The sequence below is a fragment of the Scyliorhinus canicula genome, chromosome 3 (genome assembly GCF_902713615.1).
Source record: "Scyliorhinus canicula chromosome 3, sScyCan1.1, whole genome shotgun sequence".
Taxonomy (NCBI): domain Eukaryota; kingdom Metazoa; phylum Chordata; class Chondrichthyes; order Carcharhiniformes; family Scyliorhinidae; genus Scyliorhinus; species Scyliorhinus canicula.
Genome location: NC_052148.1, coordinates 92,832,344 through 92,851,783, shown reverse-complemented (window position 1 = coordinate 92,851,783; position 19,440 = coordinate 92,832,344).

Sequence of the window (19,440 nt, the reverse complement as noted above, 5' to 3'; positions counted from 1 at the left end):
GAGAGTGGTGGAGACACAGTGAGAGCGAGGAGAGCGGCAGAGGCACAGTGAGAGCGAGGAGAGCGGCGGGGACACAGTGAGAGCGAGGAGAGCGGCGGGGACACAGTGAGAGCGAGGAGAGCGGCGGGGACACAGTGAGAGCGAGGAGAGCGGCGGGGACACAGTGAGAGCGAGGAGAGCGGCGGGGACACAGTGAGAGCGGCGGGGACACAGTGAGAGCGAGGAGAGCGGCGGGGACACAGTGAGAGCGAGGAGAGTGGCGGGGACACAGTGAGAGCGAGGAGAACGGCGGGGACACAGTGAGAGCGAGGAGAGCGGCGGGGACACAGTGAGAGCGAGGAGAGCGGCGGGGACACAGTGAGAGCGAGGAGAGCGGCAGAGACACTGTGAGAGCGAGGAGAGCAGAGGGGACACAGTGAGAGCGAGGAGAGCGGCAGAGACACAGTGAGAGCGAGGAGAGCGGCGGGGACACAGTGAGAGCGAGGAGAGCGGCGGGGACACAGCGAGAGCGAGGAGAGCGGCAGGGACACAGTGAGAGCATGGAGAGCGGCGGGGACACAGTGAGAGCGAGGAGAGAGAGGCGGGGACACTGTGAGAGCGAGGAGAGCAGAGGGGACACAGTGAGAGCGAGGAGAGCGGCAGAGACACTGTGAGAGCGAGGAGAGCAGCGGGGACACAGCTGCCGGAGAAGTGGCCTTCAGATTTTCGGCGGGAGCAGTGGCGGTGGTCTGTCGGGAAGAGTGACATCACAGCAAAGCAGTGACCTGATTGGCTGGTAAGGAAAGTGCTCCAATTAGCAGTAGCCTGGAGAAATTCAACTCTTTGTGTGTTGGTAAGTATTGCAATTAGTAAGTAAAATCTTTATTCCTTTCACTTATTCATTATTTGATACTATATTTGTAGTCAGTTAAGGTAAAGTGTAAAAATGGCAGGAGATCCCAGACCGTGTTATGCTCCTCGTGCTCAATGTGGGAGTTCAGGGACGCAGCTGATGCCCCTGACTCCTTCATGTGTGGGAAGTGTGTCCAGCTGCAGCTCCTGTTGGACCGCATGATGGCTCTGGAGCTGCGGATGGACTCACTTTGGAGCATTCGCAATGCTGAAGAGGTCGTGGATAGCACGTTCAGTGAGTTGGTCACACCGCAGATTAGGATTGGTGAAGGAGACAGGGAATGGGTGACCAAAAGACAGAGAAAGAGCAGGAAGGCAGTGCAGGTGTCCCCTGCAGTTATCTCCCTCCAAAACAGGTATAACGTTTTGGATACTGTTGGGGGAGATGACTCACCAGGGGAAGGCAGTAGTAGCCAGGCTCATGGCACCGTGGCTAGCTCTGCTGCACAGAAGGGCGGGAAAAAGACTGGCAGGGCTATAGTCATAGGGGATTCAATCGTAAGGGGAGTAGACAGGCGTTTCTGTGGTCGAAAACGAGACTCCCGAATGGTATGTTGCCTCCCGGGTGCACGGGTCAGGGATGTCTCAGATCGGCTGCAGGACATACTGAAGGGGGAGGGTGAACAGCCAGTTGTCGAGGTGCATATAGGCACCAACGATATAGGTAAAAAACGGGATGAGGTCCTACAATCAGAATTTAGGGAGTTAGGAGATAAGTTAAAAAGTCGGACCTCAGAGGTAGTAATCTCAGGATTGCTACCAGTGCCACGAGAGTAGAAATTCAAGAATAGTCAGAATGGATACGTGGCTTGAGAGATAGTGCAGGAGGGAGGGATTCAGATTTCTGGGACATTGGAACCGGTTCTGGGGGCGGTGGGACCATTACAAATCAGATGGTCTACACCTGGGCAGGACTGGAACCAATGTCCTAGGGGGTGATTTCGCTAACACTGTTGGGGAGGTTTTAAACTAATGTGGCGGGGGATGGGAACCAGATTAGGAAGTTAGAGGACAGTAAAGAGGCAGCAATTAAAGCCAGTAAGGTACTAGATAATAAACTCAATGTGACTAAGGGGAAGAGTAGACAGGGAAGAGATGATGAACGCAAAGGGACAGATGGTCTGAGGTGCATTTGTTTTAATGCAAGAAGTGTAGCAGGTAAGGCAGAAGAATTTAGTGCTTTGATTAGTACCTGGGAATGTGATGTTATTGGTATTACTGAAACTTGGTTGAGGGAAGGGCAGGACTGGCAATTGAATATCCCAGGGTATAGATGCTTCAGGAGGGATAGAAAGGGAGGTAAAAGGGGTGGAGGAGTTGCATTACTGGTTAGAGATGATATCACAGCTGTGATTAAGGAGGGCATGATGGAGGATTCGAGCACTGAGTCAATATGGGTAGAGCTAAGAAATAGGAAGGGTGCAGTAACATTGTTGGGACTTTACTACAGGACTCCCAAAAGTGAGCGTGAAGTAGAGGTACAAATATGTAGACAAATTATAGAAAAATGTAGGAGCAATAGGGTGGTCATGATGGGAGATTTTAACTTCCCCAACATTGAATGGGATTCTTGTAGTGTTGGAGGCGTAGATGGAGCAGAATTAGTAAGGAGCATCCAGGAGAGTTTTTTTAGAGCAGTATGTAAATAATCCAACTCGGGAAAGGGCCATACTGGACATGGTATTGGGGAATGATCCCGGCCAGGTGGTTGAAGTTTCAGTCGGTGATTACTTTGGGAATAGCGATCACAATCCCGTAAGTTTTAGAATACACATGGACAAAGACTAGAGTGGTCCTAAAGGAAGAGTGCTGAATTGGGGAAAGGCCAAGTATAACAAAATTCGGCAGGAGCTAGGGAATGTGGATTGGGAGCAGCTGTTTAAGGGTAAATCCACATTTGAAATGTGGGTGTCTTTTAAGGAAAGGTTGATTAGAGTGCAGAACAGACATGTCCCTGTGAAAATGAGGGATAGAAATGGCAAGATTAGGGAACCATGGATGACGGGTGGAATTGTGAAACTAGTTAAGATGAAAAAGGAAGCATACATAAGATCTAGGCGACTTAAAACTGATGAAGCTTTGGAGGAATATCGGGAAAGTAGGACAAATCTCAAGCGCGCAATAAAGAGGGCTAAAAGGGGTCATGAAATATCTTTGGCTAACAGGGTTAAGGAAATTCCCAAAGCCTTTTATTCGTATATAAGGAGCAAGAGGGTAACTAGAGAAAGGATTGGCCCACTCAAAGACAAAAGAGGGAATTTATGCGTGGAGTCAGAGGAAATGGGTGAGATTCTTAATGAGTACTTTGCATCAGTATTCACCAAGGAGAGGGACATGACGGATTTTGGGGCTAGGGATGGATGTTTAAATACACTCAGTCAAGTCGACATAAGGAAGGGGGAAGTTTTGGGTATGCTAAAAGGCATTAAGGTGGACAAGTCCCCAGGTCCGGATGGGATCTATCCCAGGTTACTGAGGGAAGCGAAATAGCTGGGGCCTTAACAGATATCTTTGCAGCATCCTTGAGCATGGGTGAGGTCCCAGAGGACTGGAGAATTGCTATTGTTGTCCCTTTGTTTAAGCAGGGTAGCAGGGATAGCAGGGCTGGTTTAACTCACTCAGCTAAATCGCTGGCTTTTAAAGCAGACCAAGCAGGCCAGCAGCACGGTTCGATTCCCGGACCAGCCTCCCCGGACAGGCGCCGGAATGTGGCGACTAGGGGCTTTTCACAGTAACTTCATTGAAGCCTACTCATGACAATAAGCGATTTTCATTTTTCATTTTCATTTTTCATAATCCAGGGAATTATAGACCTGTGAGCTTGACGTCAGTGGTAGGCAAACTGTTGGAGAAGATACTGAGGGATAGGATCTATTCACATTTGGAAGAAAATAGACTTATCAGTGATAGGCAGCATGGTTTTGTGCAGGGAAGGTCATGTCTTACAAACCTAATAGAATTGTTTGAGGAAGTGACAAAGTTAATTGATGAGGGAAGGGCTGTAGATGTCATATACATGGACTTCAGTAAGGTGTTTGATAAAGTTTCCCATAGCAGTTTGATGGAAAAAGTGAAGTTGTATGGGGTTCAGGGTGTACTAGCTAGATGGATAAAGAACTGGCTGGACAACAGGAGACAGAGAGTAGTGGTGGAAGGGAGTGTCTCAAAATGGAGAAAGGCGGGGCAGCAGGGTAGCATGGTGGTTAGCATAAATGCTTCACAGCTCCAGGGTCCCAGGTTCGATTCCCGGCTGGGTCACTGTCTGTGTGGAGTCTGCAGGTCCTCCCCCTGTGTGCGTGGGTTTCCTCCGGGTGCTCCGGTTTCCTCCCACAGTCCAAAGATGTGCGGGTTAGGTGGATTGGCCATGCTAAATTGCCCGTAGTGTCCCCCCCCCCCCCCCCCCCCCCCGGTTGCTGCTGCTATTGACCAAGATACCTATCTTTGAGCCAGGAAGTCCAGAAAAGGGCGCCATGTCACTGATCCAGGTCTCCACACTTGAAGGCCTCGCATCCAAGAGCGGACTATGCGGTCAATTGAAGAGTCCTGGTGAAAATTGATGTACAGAGAGATCTGGGAGTTCAGGTCCATTGTACCCTGAAGGTGGCAACGCAGGTCGATAGAGTGGTTAAGAAGGCATACAGCATAGACATAGAACATAGAACAGTACAGCACAGAACAGGCCCTTCGGCCCTCGATGTTGTGCCGAGCAATGATCACCCTACTTAAACCCACGTAACCCGTATACCCGTAACCCAACAATCCCCCCATTAACCTTACACTACGGGCAATTTAGCATAGCCAATCCACCTAACCCGCACATCTTTGGACTGTGGGAGGAAACCGGAGCACCCGGAGGAAACCCACGCACACACGGGGAGGACGTGCAGACTCCACACAGACAGTGACCCAGCCGGGAATCGAACCTGGGACCCTGGAGCTGTGAAGCATTGATGCTAACCACCATGCTACCGTGAGGCCCCTAAAGCATACTTGCCTTCATTGGACGGGGTATTGAGTACAAGAGTCGGCAGGTCATGTTACAGTTGTATATGACTTTGGTTAGGCCACATTTGGAATATTGTGTGCAGTTCTGGTCACCACATTACCAGGAGGATGTGGATGCATTAGAGAGGGTGCAGAGGAGGTTCACCAGGATGTTGCCTGGTATGGAGGGTGCTAGCTATGAAGAAAGGTTGAGTAGATTAGGATTGTTTTCGTTGGAAAGACGGAGGTTGAGGGGGAACCTGATTGAGGTCTACAAAATTATGAGAGGTATGGACAGGGTGGATAGCAACAAGCTTTTTCCAAGTGTGGGGGTGTCAGTTACAAGGGGTCACGATTTCAAGGTGAGAGGGGGAAAGCTTAAGGGAGATGTGCGTGGGAAGTTTTTTACGCAGAGGGTGGTGGGTGCCTGGAACACTTGCCAGCGGAGGTGGTAGAGGCGGGCACGATAGCATCATTTAAGAGGCATCTAGACAGGTATATGAACGGGCGGGAACAGAGGGAAGTAGATCCTTGGAAAATAGGCGACAGGTTTAGATAAAGGATCTGGATCGGCGCAGGCTGGGAGGGCCAAAGGGCCTGTTCCTGTGCTGTAATTTTCTTTGTTCTTTGTAATCAGCTGGCCAGAAACTCTGTAGTTGCAGTGTGCCAGGTTCAAGTGGTGACCACAGCTGGTATTATAGCCATTTCCTGAAGAAGAGGAGTTAATGGAGGTTAGACTGAAGGTAAGTCTGAGGTTTTGGTGGGGTCTTTGCAGCAGGGGCCACTGAAGGGATTGAGGTTTTAGAGGGCTGTGTTTGTGAGGCCAGGGGTCAGGTTAAAGGGGGTATGACCTGCAGGGAGGTGCCTCTCATGCGCACTGTGTACCTGTAAAAGAGATACCCTCCATTTCCCAACACAAACTCATGCAGCTAAAGCTGCTGGGTGACCCACTTCACATGGGCATCGAGCATGGATAGAGGCATGAGGCACTTTAGTTTTTTTAAATTCATTTACGGGATGTGGGCATCACTGGTTTGGCCAGTATTTATTGTCCATCCCGAGTTGCCCTTCAGAAGGTGGTGGTGAGTTACCTTCTTGAATGTCTGCAGTCCCTGAAGTGTAGGTACACCCACAGTGCTGTTCGAGAACGAATTCCAGGATTTTGCCCCAGCGATAGTGAAAGAACGGCAAGATATTGGGTGAGTGCTTGGAGGGGAACCTCCAGGTATCTGCTGCTCTTGTCCTTCTAGATGGTAGTGGTCATGGGTTTGGAAGATGCTATCTAAGGAACCTTGGCAAGTTAGTGCAGTGCATCTTGTAGATGGTACACGCGGCTGCCACTCTTCGTCGGTGGCAGAGAGTTTGAATGTTTGTGGAAGGGGTAGAAATCAAGCGGGCTGCTTTGTCCTGGATGATGTTGAGGTTCTTGAGTGTTGTTGGAACTGCACTCATCCAGGCAAATGGAGAGTATTCCATTACCCTCCTGACTTGTGCCTTGTAGATGGTGGCAGGCTTTGGGGAGTCAGGAGGCAAGTTACTTGCCAAAGGATCCAAGCATTTGACTGGTAGCCACTCTATTAATTTGGCTAGTCCAGTTCAGTTTCTGATCAATGGTAACCCCCAGGATGTTGATTGTGGGGGATTCAGCGATGGTAATGCCATTGAATGTCAAGGGGCGATGGTTAGATCCTCTCTTGGAGGAGATGATAATTTCCTGGCACTTGTGTGGCACGAGTGTAAGTTGCCACTTGTCAGCCCAAGCCTGGTTATTGTCCAGGTCTAGCTGCATTTGGACTTCATTATCTGAGTCATGAATGGTGCTGAACATTGTGCAGTCATCCACAAACATCCCCACTTCTGACCTTATGATGGAAGGGAGGCCATTGATGAAGCAGCTGGAGATGGTTGGACCTAGGACACTACCCTGAGAAACTCCTGCAGTGATGTCCTGGAGCTGAGATGATTGACCTCCAACCACCATAACTATCTTCCTTTGTGCCAGGTATGACTCCAACCAATGGAGACTTTTCCTTCTGATTCCCATTGACTCCAGTTTAGCTCGGGCTCCTTGATGCCATACTCGGTCAAATGCTCCCTTGATGTCAAAAGCAGTCACTCTCACCTCACCTCTGTCATTCAGCTCTTTTGTCCATGTTTCAACCAAGACTGTAATGAGATCAGGAGCTGAGTGACCCTGACGGAACCCAAACTGAGCATCCATGAGCAGGTTATTGCTGAATAAGTGCCGCTTGATTGCACTGTTGATGACTCCTTCCATCACTTTGCTGGTGATGGAGCGCAGACTGATAGGCGGTAATTGGCCGGGTTGGATTTGGCCTGTTTCTTGTGTGCAGGACACACCTGGGCAATTTTCCACATTGACAGGTAGATGCCAGTGTTGTAGCTGTACTGGAACAGCTTGGCTAGGGGTGCAGCAAGTTCTGTAGTACAAGTCTTCAGTAATATTGCAGGAATATTGTCAGGGCCCATAGCCTTTGCAATATCCAGTGTCTTCAGCCATTTCTTGATATCACATAGAGTGAATTGTATTGGCTGAAGACTGACATCTGTGATGCTGGAGACGTCTGGAGGAGACCGAGATGGATCATCCATTCGGCTCATCTGGCTAAAGATTGTTGTGAATTTCTCAGCCTCGTCTTTTGCACATGTGTGCTGGATTCCTCCATCATTGACAATGGGGATATTGTGGAGCCTCCTCCTCCAGTGATTTGCTTGATTGTCCACCACCATTCACGGCTGGAAATGACAGAACTGGAAAGCTTAGATCTGATGCATTTCTTGTGAAATCACTTAGCTTTATCTATTACTTGCTGCTTATGCTGTTTGGCACACAAGTGGTCGTGCATTGTAGCCTCACCAAGTTGACACTTCATTTATCGGCATGCCTCATGTTACTGGTTTGGTGGTAATGGTAGAGGGGATATGCCGGGCCATGAGGTTGGCGGCTCCAATGATAGCACCTTGCAAACCCACAATCTCTACTACTGAGAAAAATAAGGTGCAGATGCATAGGACCATCATTACCTGCAAATTCCTCTCCAAACCACACATAATCCTGCCTATATCATCGTTCCTTCACCATTGCTGGGTCAAAATCCTGGAACTCCCTTCCTAACACTACTGTGGGTGTGTCTACACCACAGGGACTTTAACGGTTCAAAGAGACCTCACTACTACCTTCTCAAGGGCAATTAGGGACGGGCTAGGCACTGCCCACAACCCATGAATGAATACATTTTTAAAAGCACTTTCAAATTAGTAAATCGTCTCAACTAATTTCACAGAAGCATTATTTTTAAAAATGACACTGAGCCATATCAGGATATTTGAGCCATATCAGGATATTGGGAGCAAGTCTAGGTCAGCAAGTGCAGTTATGATGGGTAAACAGGATTTACTTGTCTAGGAAACATGCAGCAGAGTTCAGGATTAGTTCGCGTAAATGGAGGCTGGAAGGTGGAGGCCAGCCAGGAGAGCTTTGGAAAAGTCAAGTGTGGATGTAATAAATACATGAATGGGGGTTTCAACCGCAGATGAGCTGTGGTGGAGCAGAGGTCAGGTAGGAAATAGGCAGTCCTCGTGATGGGTACGGAAATGTGCTCAGTCACGCATCTTGAGTAAACTATGACACTGTGAACTGTGAATAATCTTGTTTAGCCTCAGAGTGTTGTTAGGAGGGGGGGGGGGGGTAGAATTGATGGCTCAGAGAAGGATATTTCGTTTGTGCAAATCTCTGCTGGCTCAGTACTGGATGCTGGACAAGCAGCCTGAGAATTTGGAGACAGTGGAGGGGTCAAGGGTGGTAAGGTCAAGCTAAGTCTTATCAGCATATGTGTGTAGACTGATGTGTTTTTACGTGGATGTTGCCAAGGGGTAATGAAAGGATCCTCTTGCGACCCCATGTCTAATCCTTGCGTCCTTTTAATGCCTGTCATCCTGGCTGGCTTCAAAAACACAGACTTTCGGTTTTGAATTCAACCCCCCAACCCACCCACCCGACCCCACCCCGCTGCAAACTGTTATTTGGACTGATCCCAGAGTTTATGCCTTGTGGCACAGCATGTGATGTCAGTCGATGGACTTTGCAAGCAGCCAATCAGTAGAACTGAAATTCTGGGATATCTCCTGTTCTCGATTGTGATTGGAAGAGCCATTCAGAACTTTCTGGGAAAAAAGGCTTTTCAGGAGAAGAGCTCAATTTTACCTCAGTTCTGGTCAGACTTTAAGACAGCCAGAAGCTTATTTAAGCACTATCCCCCTATCAGGTCTGTCAAGGTTTAAATCTCAGTTTGAAAGCTGGGGAGCTGACCTTTCCCTCTGCAGTCCTTTTAACCTGTGGGAGTTCCCCTGGAAGTGAATCTTGATCTGCAAAGATGGCCGACAGGCGTCGCTATCTGGAGTGGCTGTCAGCTTTGTTTAAATTCTCAGATAGAGAATATGAAACCGACACAGTGAGACCAGGGATCAATCTAATGGAGACCTGTCAGGACTAAGCCTACCTCAGAGGGGGAGTTCTCAGTGTGAAAGCCCCGATTGTTAAAAGTGAAAGTGACTTTCCAGAGAACATTCTACAGTCTGCAGGTTCTGGTTGAAGACACCATTAGAAGATCGCTGGCTATAAATGAAAAATGAAATGAAAATTGCTTATTGTCACAAGTAGGCTTCAAATGAAGTTACTGTGAAAAGCCCCTAGTCGCCACATTCCGGCGCCTGTTCGGGGAGGCTGATACGGGAATTGAACCGTGCTGCTGGCCTGCTTGGTAAGCCAGCGATTTAGCCTTGTGCTAAACAGCCCCTAAAGACCTCTACCTTGGCAGCAAAGAACTACCTCATACCTCTTAATCTCTGTTAGTTTTTTAACTTTCCCCCTCCTCTCCACCAGGTGTCTGTCCAGTCTTTGTCTGTGGAGGGTTGGATGAGGTTTGGAGAATAGTTAGATGAGCAAACCATTGTTCCATTCTTATATTCATCTTTTTCCTTCTTATAAATAAACAGTTTCTTAATGTTTAACTTAAAAATTTGGTGCCTGTAACTCATTGGAGTAGTCGAGGGTTAAAGATCTCCATAAAATACCCAAATTGTTGGTTAATTCACTTGTGTAAGGATTCCGGGATCAGTGGGGCTGGAATTGAACTGCACACTCGCCCAGGGTGTCGTAACAGCAGCACGGTGATGAGAAATAAGCGGGGCTCAATGATCCCTGGGGATCATCAGGTGGAACAATGAGTAAACAGAGTGTGGTGAATGAGATTCACACGGTATTATAATCTGTATATATATGTATCAATATTGTAAGTGCAGTTGCACTGCCTGACCACCAGGGGGAGTAGCTCTGGGAGTACTCGAGAGTTTGTACTGGGCTCCTCCCTTGGCTCCGCCCAGGACTCCTCCCCCCTGGAGCTGCTGTATAAAGATCCGTGCCACAGGGTCAGCCAGCCAGTTCACCGAAACTTCAATGGCTAACAGGCTGGCTCTGTTGTAAGTATATTAAAACCGTTATTCTAATCCTACAAGCACGTGTCGGTAGAATTGTTGGTTCCAACAATTTAATATACTTACGAAACAGTCGAAGTAAATCATGGAAGCAGCCCTCAAGCCCGGACGCCTAGAACTCGACCCTCAGGGTGCAGAGGCTAAGGAAATTTTTTCCTACTGGCTGTGATGTTTTAAGGCCTACCTGGCAGAAGCCAGCACCGCCGGAACAACGGAGGAACAAAAACTCAGCCTACTGCACGCGAGGGTAAGCCACAGAATCTCCACACAGCTAAATCCGGCCGGTTCTTACACCGCAGCGCTGGCAATATTGGACAAAATGTACGTTAGGCCCATTAACGAGGTTTATGCACGCCACGTGTTTACGACTTGCCGCCAGCGGCCTACAGAAACGCTAGCCGAGTTTGTACGGGAACTGAACAATCTTTCTAATGTGTGTAATTATCAAGCCGTTACCGCGGCTGAACATAGGGAGCTTGCTGTGCGGGACGTTTTTGTAGCGGGCCTTAGATCTAACTATGTGCGCCAAAGACTGCTAGAAAAGGGGGCCCAGGACTTAGATACTACTGTGGAGGCTGCTACCACTATGGAAGTCTCCTTCCGCAGCCTCACATCATTTCCCGCGGACCCCGCGACCTCATCGTGGACCCCCGACCAACAATCCCCCCAGGCCTGTGCCGCACGGCCCCCCAGCTACCGCGCTGCCAAAGCCAGTTACTCTGCTGCCCCAGCCAGCTACTCAGCTGCTCCAGCCAGCTACTCAGCTGCCCCAGCCTGCCATTTCGTTGGCCAAAGCCAGCACCCTCGGCAGCACTGCCCAGCCCGATCCGTGACCTGCAGCAGCTGCGGGAAGAAAGGCCACTATGCTAGAGTGTGCCTCGCGAAAAGGGCCCCAGTTTTTAACTCCCCAGTAGAGAGAACAAATCGCTCCCAACACCAGCGGGCCCACGGGGCCGGAAACGCTGCGGCCTACGCCCCGACTCCGCCCCCTCCCACCACGTGCGACTTATGGGGGCCGCCATCTTCCTCGCCGCTCACCACGTGCGATCCACGGGCCCCATCTGCATCGGCATGCTCAGAAAGCTTATCTGAAGACTACGACTTCCCCGGGCACCCGTCACGCGGCCCGCAACTCAGCGCAGCGATCCTGTATCAAGCTCACCAGAACATACCGGCATCTACTCGACCGGACGGCCACTGGGAAGACTACGACCTTCCCGGGCACTCATCAAGCGGCCCGCAACTCAACGCGGTCACCCTAGATCAATCCCGCCCCAAGCACCTACGAAGTTCGATGGCGGAGGTTCAGATCAACGGGTACAGCACGCCATGCCTCTTTGACTCCGGGAGCACCAAGAGTTTTATACACCCAGAGCTGGTAAGACGCTGTTCGCTTCCTATTTTTCCTGTGAGCCAAACTATCGCCCTCGCTTCGGGCTCCCACTCAGTCCAAATCCAAGGACGCACCGTCACTACGCTCACAATTTGAGGCGCTAGTTATTCAAAATTTAAACTTTATGTCCTGCCTGACCTCTGCGCGCCACTATTATTAGGCCTGGATTTACAGTGCAACCTCAAGAGCCTCACCCTCAGCTTCGGCGGGCCCCTCCCCCACTCACTATCTGCAGCCTAGCCACGCTGCGCATCGCCCCCCCTCCTCTCTTCGCCAATCTCACTCCAGATTGCAAACCAGTAGCTACTCGCAGCAGGCGATACAGCCTACAGGATAGGGTCTTTATCCGATCGGAGGTCCGACGGCTGCTCAGTGAGGGGATCATAGAGGTCAGTAATAGTCCCTGGAGAGCTCAGGTGGTGGTCATCAAGACCGGGGAAAAATTTTGCATGGTCGTCGACTATAGCCAGACCATAAATCGCTTTACGCTCCTAGACGCGTATCCCCTCCTCAGAATTGCAGACATGGTTAATCAGATCGCCCAATATCGGCTATTTTCCACAGTGGATCTGAAGTCTGCGTATCACCAGCTCCCAATCCGCCCGGAGGACCGCCACTACACGGCATTCGAGGCCGATGCCCGCCTCTTCCATTTCCTCCGGGTTCCCTTCGGCATCACTAACGGGGTTTCGGTGTTCCAACGAGCAATGGACCGAATGGTAGACCAGTACGGGCTGCGGGTCATGTTTCCATATCTGGACAATGTTACCATCTGCGGCTATGACCAGCAGGACCACAACGCCAACCTCCACCGTTTTCTCCAGACGGCACAGAAATTAAACCTCACTTATAACAAGGAGAAATGCATTTTCCGCACAAACAGACTGGCCATCCTCGGCTACGTCGTGGAGAACGGAGTCCTGGGCCCAGACCCGGACCGCATGCGCCCCCTCTTAGAACTCCCCCTCCCCCATTGCCCCAAGGCCCCAACGGTGCTTGGGGTTCTTTTCATACTACGCCCAGTGGGTCCCCCAATGTGCGGACAAAGCCCGCCCACTCTTTAAGGCCACACGATTTCCCCTGTCTGCTGAGGCGAGCCAGGCCTTCAGCTGCATCAAGGAGGACATCGCCAAAGCAGCCATGCGGGCGGTGGATGAATCCACTCCCTTTCAGGTTGAGAGCGACGCCTCAGAGGTAGCTCTAGCAGCCACTTTAAATCAGGCAGGGAGGCCCGTTGCATTTTTCTCCCATACCCTATCCGCTTCAGAACTCCGACACTCCTCTGTCGAGAAGGAAGCGCAAGCCATCGTGGAGGCTGTTCGTCACTGGAGGCACTACCTCGCAGGTAGGAGGTTCACTCTTATCACCGACCAACGATCGGTTGCCTTTATGTTTGACAACTCGCAAAGGGGCAAAATAAAAAATTATAAAATCCTTCGGTGGAGGATCGAACTCTCCACCTATAGTTATGATATTAAATATCAACCGGGGAAGCTCAACGAGTCCTCGGATGCCCTATCCCACGGGACATGCGCCAGCGCGCAGATCAGCCGTCTGAAAGCCATCCACGTGGACCTCTGCCATCCAGGGGTCACCCGGCTCGCCCCCTACATCAGAGCTCGAAACCTGCTTTTCTCCAACGAGGAGGTAAAAGCGGTCACCAGGGACTGCCCGATCTGTGCAGAGTGCAAACCGCACTTCTATAGACCAGACAGGGCCCACCTGGTCAAGGCTTCTAGGCCCTTTGAACGCCTTGCGATCGATTTCAAAGGGCCACTCCCCTCCACTAACAAGAACATTTATTTCCTCAACATCATCGATGAGTTCTCCCGATTCCTTTTTGCCATCCCATGCCCCGATATGACCTCCCACACAGTCATTAGGGCCCTGCATAGTGTCTTCACCCTGTTCGGTTTCCCCAGCTACGTGCACAGCGACCGGGGTTTGTCCTTTATCAGCGACGAGCTGCGTCAGTACCTGCCCGACAAGGGCATCGCCTCGAGCAGGACTACCAACTACGACCCCAGGGGGAATGGACAGGTGGAGAGGGAGAATGCGACGGTCTGGAAGACCGTCCTACTGACCCTCCGGTCTAGAAAACTCCAAGTCTCCCAATGGCAAGAAGTCCTCCCAGACGCGCTCCACGCAATCAGATCCCTCCTCTGTACAGCGACAAATCAAACCCCTCACGAGCGGCTCTTCATTTTTTCTAGGGACACTACCACGGGGGTCTCACTTCCAGTGTGGCTGAGGATGCCAGGCCCGGTTCTCCTGAGGAAGCACGTCAGGGGGCACAAAACTGACCCCCTTGTTGAAAAGGTGCGCCTCCTCCATTCCAACCCCCAGTACGCATTCGTGGAGTTCCCGGACGGTCGCCAGGGCACAGTATCCCTTCGGGACCTGGCACCCGCTGGATCCAGCCCCTCCCTACCCCCATTGAGGAACCCCTTACCCGTTCCCTATGCTGCCGCCCCCTCGTGCCCCCGATTCCACAAGCTCGCCCCACCGGTTCCACGCGCCAGCACCAGCTCGCCCCCAATCTCCGGTCGAGCCAGAGGTGTATGAATTTTGGACGAGACCCGCCCCGGAGTCTGCAATCGTACCCCAGCTCTCAACACCCACCCAGCCACCGCAAGAGGCTGCAACCCCGGTGCTCTGCAGATCGAAACGAACAATTTGTCCACCGGACAGACTAACTCTGTGAGCCACCACCCCCGCCAGACTCGATTTTTTTCACAGGGGGTGAATGTGGTGAATGAGATTCACACGGTATTATAATCTGTATATATATGTATCAATATTGTAAGTGCAGTTGCACTACCTGACCACCGGGGGAGTAGCTCTGGGAGTACTCGAGAGTTTGTACTGGCCTCCTCCCTTGGCTCCGCCCAGGACTCCTCCCCCTGGAGCTGCTGTATAAAGATCTGTGCCACAGAGTCAGCCAGCCAGTTCACCAAAAGTTCAACGGCTAACAGGCTGGCTCTGTTGTAAGTATATTAAAACCGCTATTCTATATGGAGAGATAGGCCATTACAAAAGATTCTCTGACTCTGGTGAAATATATAAGAAAGAACCAAGTGAGAGCAGTCCCGGTCAGCTGGATGATGGTGGAGAAATGTTGGAGGAGGATGTTGTGGTCAACCGTGGCAAAGGCTGCAAATAGGTTGAGAAGGATGATAAAGGTCAGGTTACTTTTGTCAATCACATAGGATGTCATTTATGACTTTGATTTTAAAAAAGCCATTTAGTACTGCAGTCGGAAGGGAAACCCGATTTGATGGATTCAAGCATGGTATTCTGGGACTGATGGACACAGATCTGAGAGTTGACAGCTCGTTCAAATAATTTAGAGAGGAAGGGGAGGTTGGAGACACTGGGCGCGATTCTCCGCACCCCACGCTGGGGGGAGAATCGCGGGAGGGCCGGGCGAATCACGCCACGCCACCCTGGCACCCCCCGCGATTCTCCCACCCTCCCCCCCCCAAAAATGGCGTGTCACGTTTTGCGACAGGCCGCTCGGAGAATCGCTGCTCGCCGTTTCTCACGGTGACCGGCGATTCTCCGGCCTGGATGGGCCGAGCGGCCTGCCGAACCCGACCGGTTCACGCCGGCGCGAACCACACCTGGTCGCTGTCGGCGCGAACAGTGCGCGACCGGTGAGTGTGGGGCCTGTGGGGGGCGGAGGGAGGATCGAGCACCATGGGCGTGCTCAGCAGATGTCTGGCCCGCGATCAGTGCCCACCGATCGTCGGGCCGGCGTCTCTAAAAGACGCACTCTTTTCCCTCCACCGCCCCGCAAGATCAAGCCGCCATGTCTTGCGAGGCAGCAGAGGGGAAGAAGGCAACCGCGCATGCGCGGCTGACGTCACTTCGGCGCCGCCGGCCGCGTCATTCCCGGCGCGCTGCTTTGACGCAAGCGTCAAGGCCCGGTGCGCGGAATTCACACGCCGCTGCTCCTAGCCCCCGGGGGGGGGAGAATAGGGGGCGAGGAGTGGCCTCCAACGCCGGAGTGAAACACGGTTGCACTCTGGCGTCGGCTGTTTGACTCCCAATGGGAGAATTCCACCCACTGTAATAATACAGAAAATGCTGAAAATACTCAGCGGATCCGGCAGGATCTGTGGAGAGAGAAACAGTGAACGTTTCAAGTCAAGTGTTTCCAACATCTTCAGTTTTCATTCCAAATTTCCAACATTCAGCTTTGCTTTGTTTGTGTTAGAGAGTTTAGGTTTTATATAAATTTGATTTCTTTGTTGGGGATTGTGGGGTTAGGGGGGTCCAGGAAGGAGGGAGGAGGGCATAGTTGGTAGTCTGATGTTGTCCACTAATTTGTTCTTGTCTGGCCTCAAGACTGGTATAGACTGCTGTCCTGGTGGGATCTCCTCGACATAGCTTTATGAAGTTTCTTGCCTGCTGAAGCACAGGTATGATGGCTGACCCAGTGGGAGAGACAGTAGAGGTTCTCCTCTCGGCCTTATAACCTGGAACATGAGGGGTTTGAATGGACCAGTGAAGCGGGCTATTATCTTTGCACATCTGAAGGGTCTGGACCCGGGTGTTGTGTTCCTACAGGAGACCCACTTGCAGGTGAAGGACCAGATGAGACTTTGCAAAAATTTGGTGGGACAAGTCTTTCACTCAGGCTTTAATGGTAGGGCCAGAGGCACGGCAGTACTGATCCACAAAAAATTACAATTTACTCTCTCGCGGATTATGGATGAACCCAATGATCGCCATATTATTGTCTGTGGTTCATTGGGCAACACTCCGGTTATTTTGGTGAATATTCATGCCCCCAGTTGGGACCACCCAAGCTTCATAAACTCCCTGGTGAATGCCCTCCATGATTTAGACTCATGTTGGATGATTATGGGAGGATATTGAAACTGTATCCTGGACTGTTCCATGTCCAAATCCCGGCCCCAAACTGGGATGTCCAGAAAATTGACCTCTTTCATGGATAGGACCGCATGGGTTGACCCGTGGCATTTTTTGCATCCAAATAATAAAGAATTTTCTTTTTTTTTGCACATTCACCACACCTACTCCTGAATTGATTTTTTTTTATTGTTGACAAATCCCTCCTCCCCTCGGTGAGAACAGCTAAATATTCGGCAGTTGTCATCTCGGACCATGCCCCTCATCTTGTTGAATTTTGCTTTGATTTTGGCCCTCCTGAGGGCGCACCCTGGAGCTAGACATCACTTTATTGTCTGATGACAAATTCTGTGAGTGATTGTCTGCTGCTATAGCAGACTTTATCAAACTCAACAAAACAGAGTCAATTTCTCCGTCGATACTATGGGAAACCCTAAAGACCATCATCAGGAGGAAATGATCTCATATAAAGCTCACATTGTGAAAAAGGAGAGAGCGGAACGACACAGGCTGGTGGACTCCATTTTGGAGGTTGACCAGTAACATTCTGCCGCCCAACGCCGGAATTACAGGTGCACAGAAAAAAAATGCAGCTGTAATTTGAATTGATCTCCACGACCAAAGCGATGCATCAGTTACAATGTTTGTGGGGCACCTTTGATGAACATGGGGAGAAGGCATCAACTCGAGAAGCAGGCAGTCTCCTGGGAAATTCCTCAGATTCGGAGCAAAGGTAATCCAGATTTAGTCCCTCTCCGGGTAACAGTGACTTTCAGTATGTTTTACCGTGATCTATTAGTCAGAGCCTCCACCAGATACTTCAGACACAATGTGGTTTCTAGATGGTTTATATATCCCGCTCATTGAGGAAGGCAGGAAATGGGAAGTGGAATCCCCCTTAAGCCCAGAAGAAATACAGAAATGTATCGGTTGGCTGCAATCTGGCAAAGCCCCTGGTCCTGACAGCTTCCCACCCGAAGTTTATAAGAGGTTCTCAGAGCAACTAATACGTTTAATCTTGGACATGCTCGATGATTCACTGTCTAGTGGATCATTACCTCTTTCCTTAGCTCAAGCCAGAATCGCGGTGCTTCTGAAGGAGGGTAAGGACCCAGTGGAGTGTGGGTCATTTCACTCCCTAACATGGATGTCAAGATACTGGTGAACGTCCTGACAACCCGGGTGGAGCCATGTCTTCAAGATATAATTTTGGAGGATCAGACAGGCTTTATCAAAGGTAGACAGTTATTGGCCAATGTCCGACATCTCTTGAACATTGTCCTATCCCTCTCATCTGCTCAGGAACCTGAAGTTATCATATCTTTGGATGCAGAAAAGGTGTTTGATAGGGTGGAGTGGAACTACATTTTTGAGATCTTGAATAGACTGGGTTTTGGCCCCAAATTCTCCTCCTGGGTTTGTTTGATGTACAATTGCCCAAAAGCCAACATCCACACAAATATTACCTCCTCCGAGTACTTTCCATGGATACAAGCTGTCTGGCCCCAACCGTCTCCATTTTTTTCAAATTCGGGATTTCTCACTTAAGTTTTTTTCATCCTTCCCCCGGGTCTTCCCTTCTTCCCTGCTGTAAAAGGTACTGGCCTTGGCACAGCAGTGGAGAGGGTCAATTTCAAATTTGTACAGCCTCATTCTACCTTCAGATGCTGCCCCTTTGAATAGAGTATGTGAGAAATGGGTGGTGGAGCTAGGCTCTGTGCTTACTGAGGAGGTTTGGAGAGAAGCCCTCTACAGGGTGAATTCCACTTCATCCTGTGCCAGACTGAGTTTGGTTCAGTTCAAAATGCTCCATTGAAAGCATTGGACGAAGGGAAGAATGAGTGGACTCTTCCAAGACGTTAGAACAAGTAAGATTGCTGTTCACTTACACCGGCTAACCACACACGTGCACTTTTGTCTTGACCTAAGCTTGCTGGATACTGGGCCTCCTTTTTTGACACAATATCCAAGACTTTGCAGACAACCTTCAAACCTTGCCCACTGGCTGCAATATTTGGAGTTTCGGACTCCCCATCTTTCTACTCAGGAGTGAGGGTGAATGTACTTGCCTTCACCTCCTTAATAGCCAGGAGGCATATATTGCTCAACTGGAGATCCCCCTCACCACCCAAGGCATCGGCCTGGATGGAAGACTTGATACCGGTCTTGCATCTGGAGAAAGTCAAGTAAACCATCAGAAGCTGGCGGGGAGATTCCACCAGAGATGGCAGCCATTCATTTCTTTCTTTAAGGACCTGGACATGTTCGTGGGCTGGGGGGGGAGGGGGTGTGGGGGTGTGGGGGGGGGGGGGGGGGGGGGGGGTAGCGGGATGCAGGGGAAGTAGAGGGAGTAGGTTCATATTTGTTTGTTTATGAAAGCTGTATTGTCTGTATATTTTTGGCTATATGTATTTACTGTTTATATTTGATAATTCAATAAAATGTTTACTAAAACGAAGTCTCCAACCAATCTATACCCTGCTGTATCCTCTAACAGTCCTCTTCACTATCCACAACTCCACCAATCTTTGCATCATCCGCATACTTACTAATCAGATCAACTACATTTTCCTCCAAATCATTTCTATATACTACAAATAACAAAGGTCCCAGCTATGATCCCTGAGGAATGCCACTAGTCACAGCCCTCCATTCAGAGGCGCACCCTTCCACCGCTACCCTCTGTCTTCTACGACCAAGCCAGCTCTGTTTCCATCTTGCCAGCTCACTCCTGATCCCATGTGACTTCATCTTTTGTACCTGTGTACCATGAGGGACCT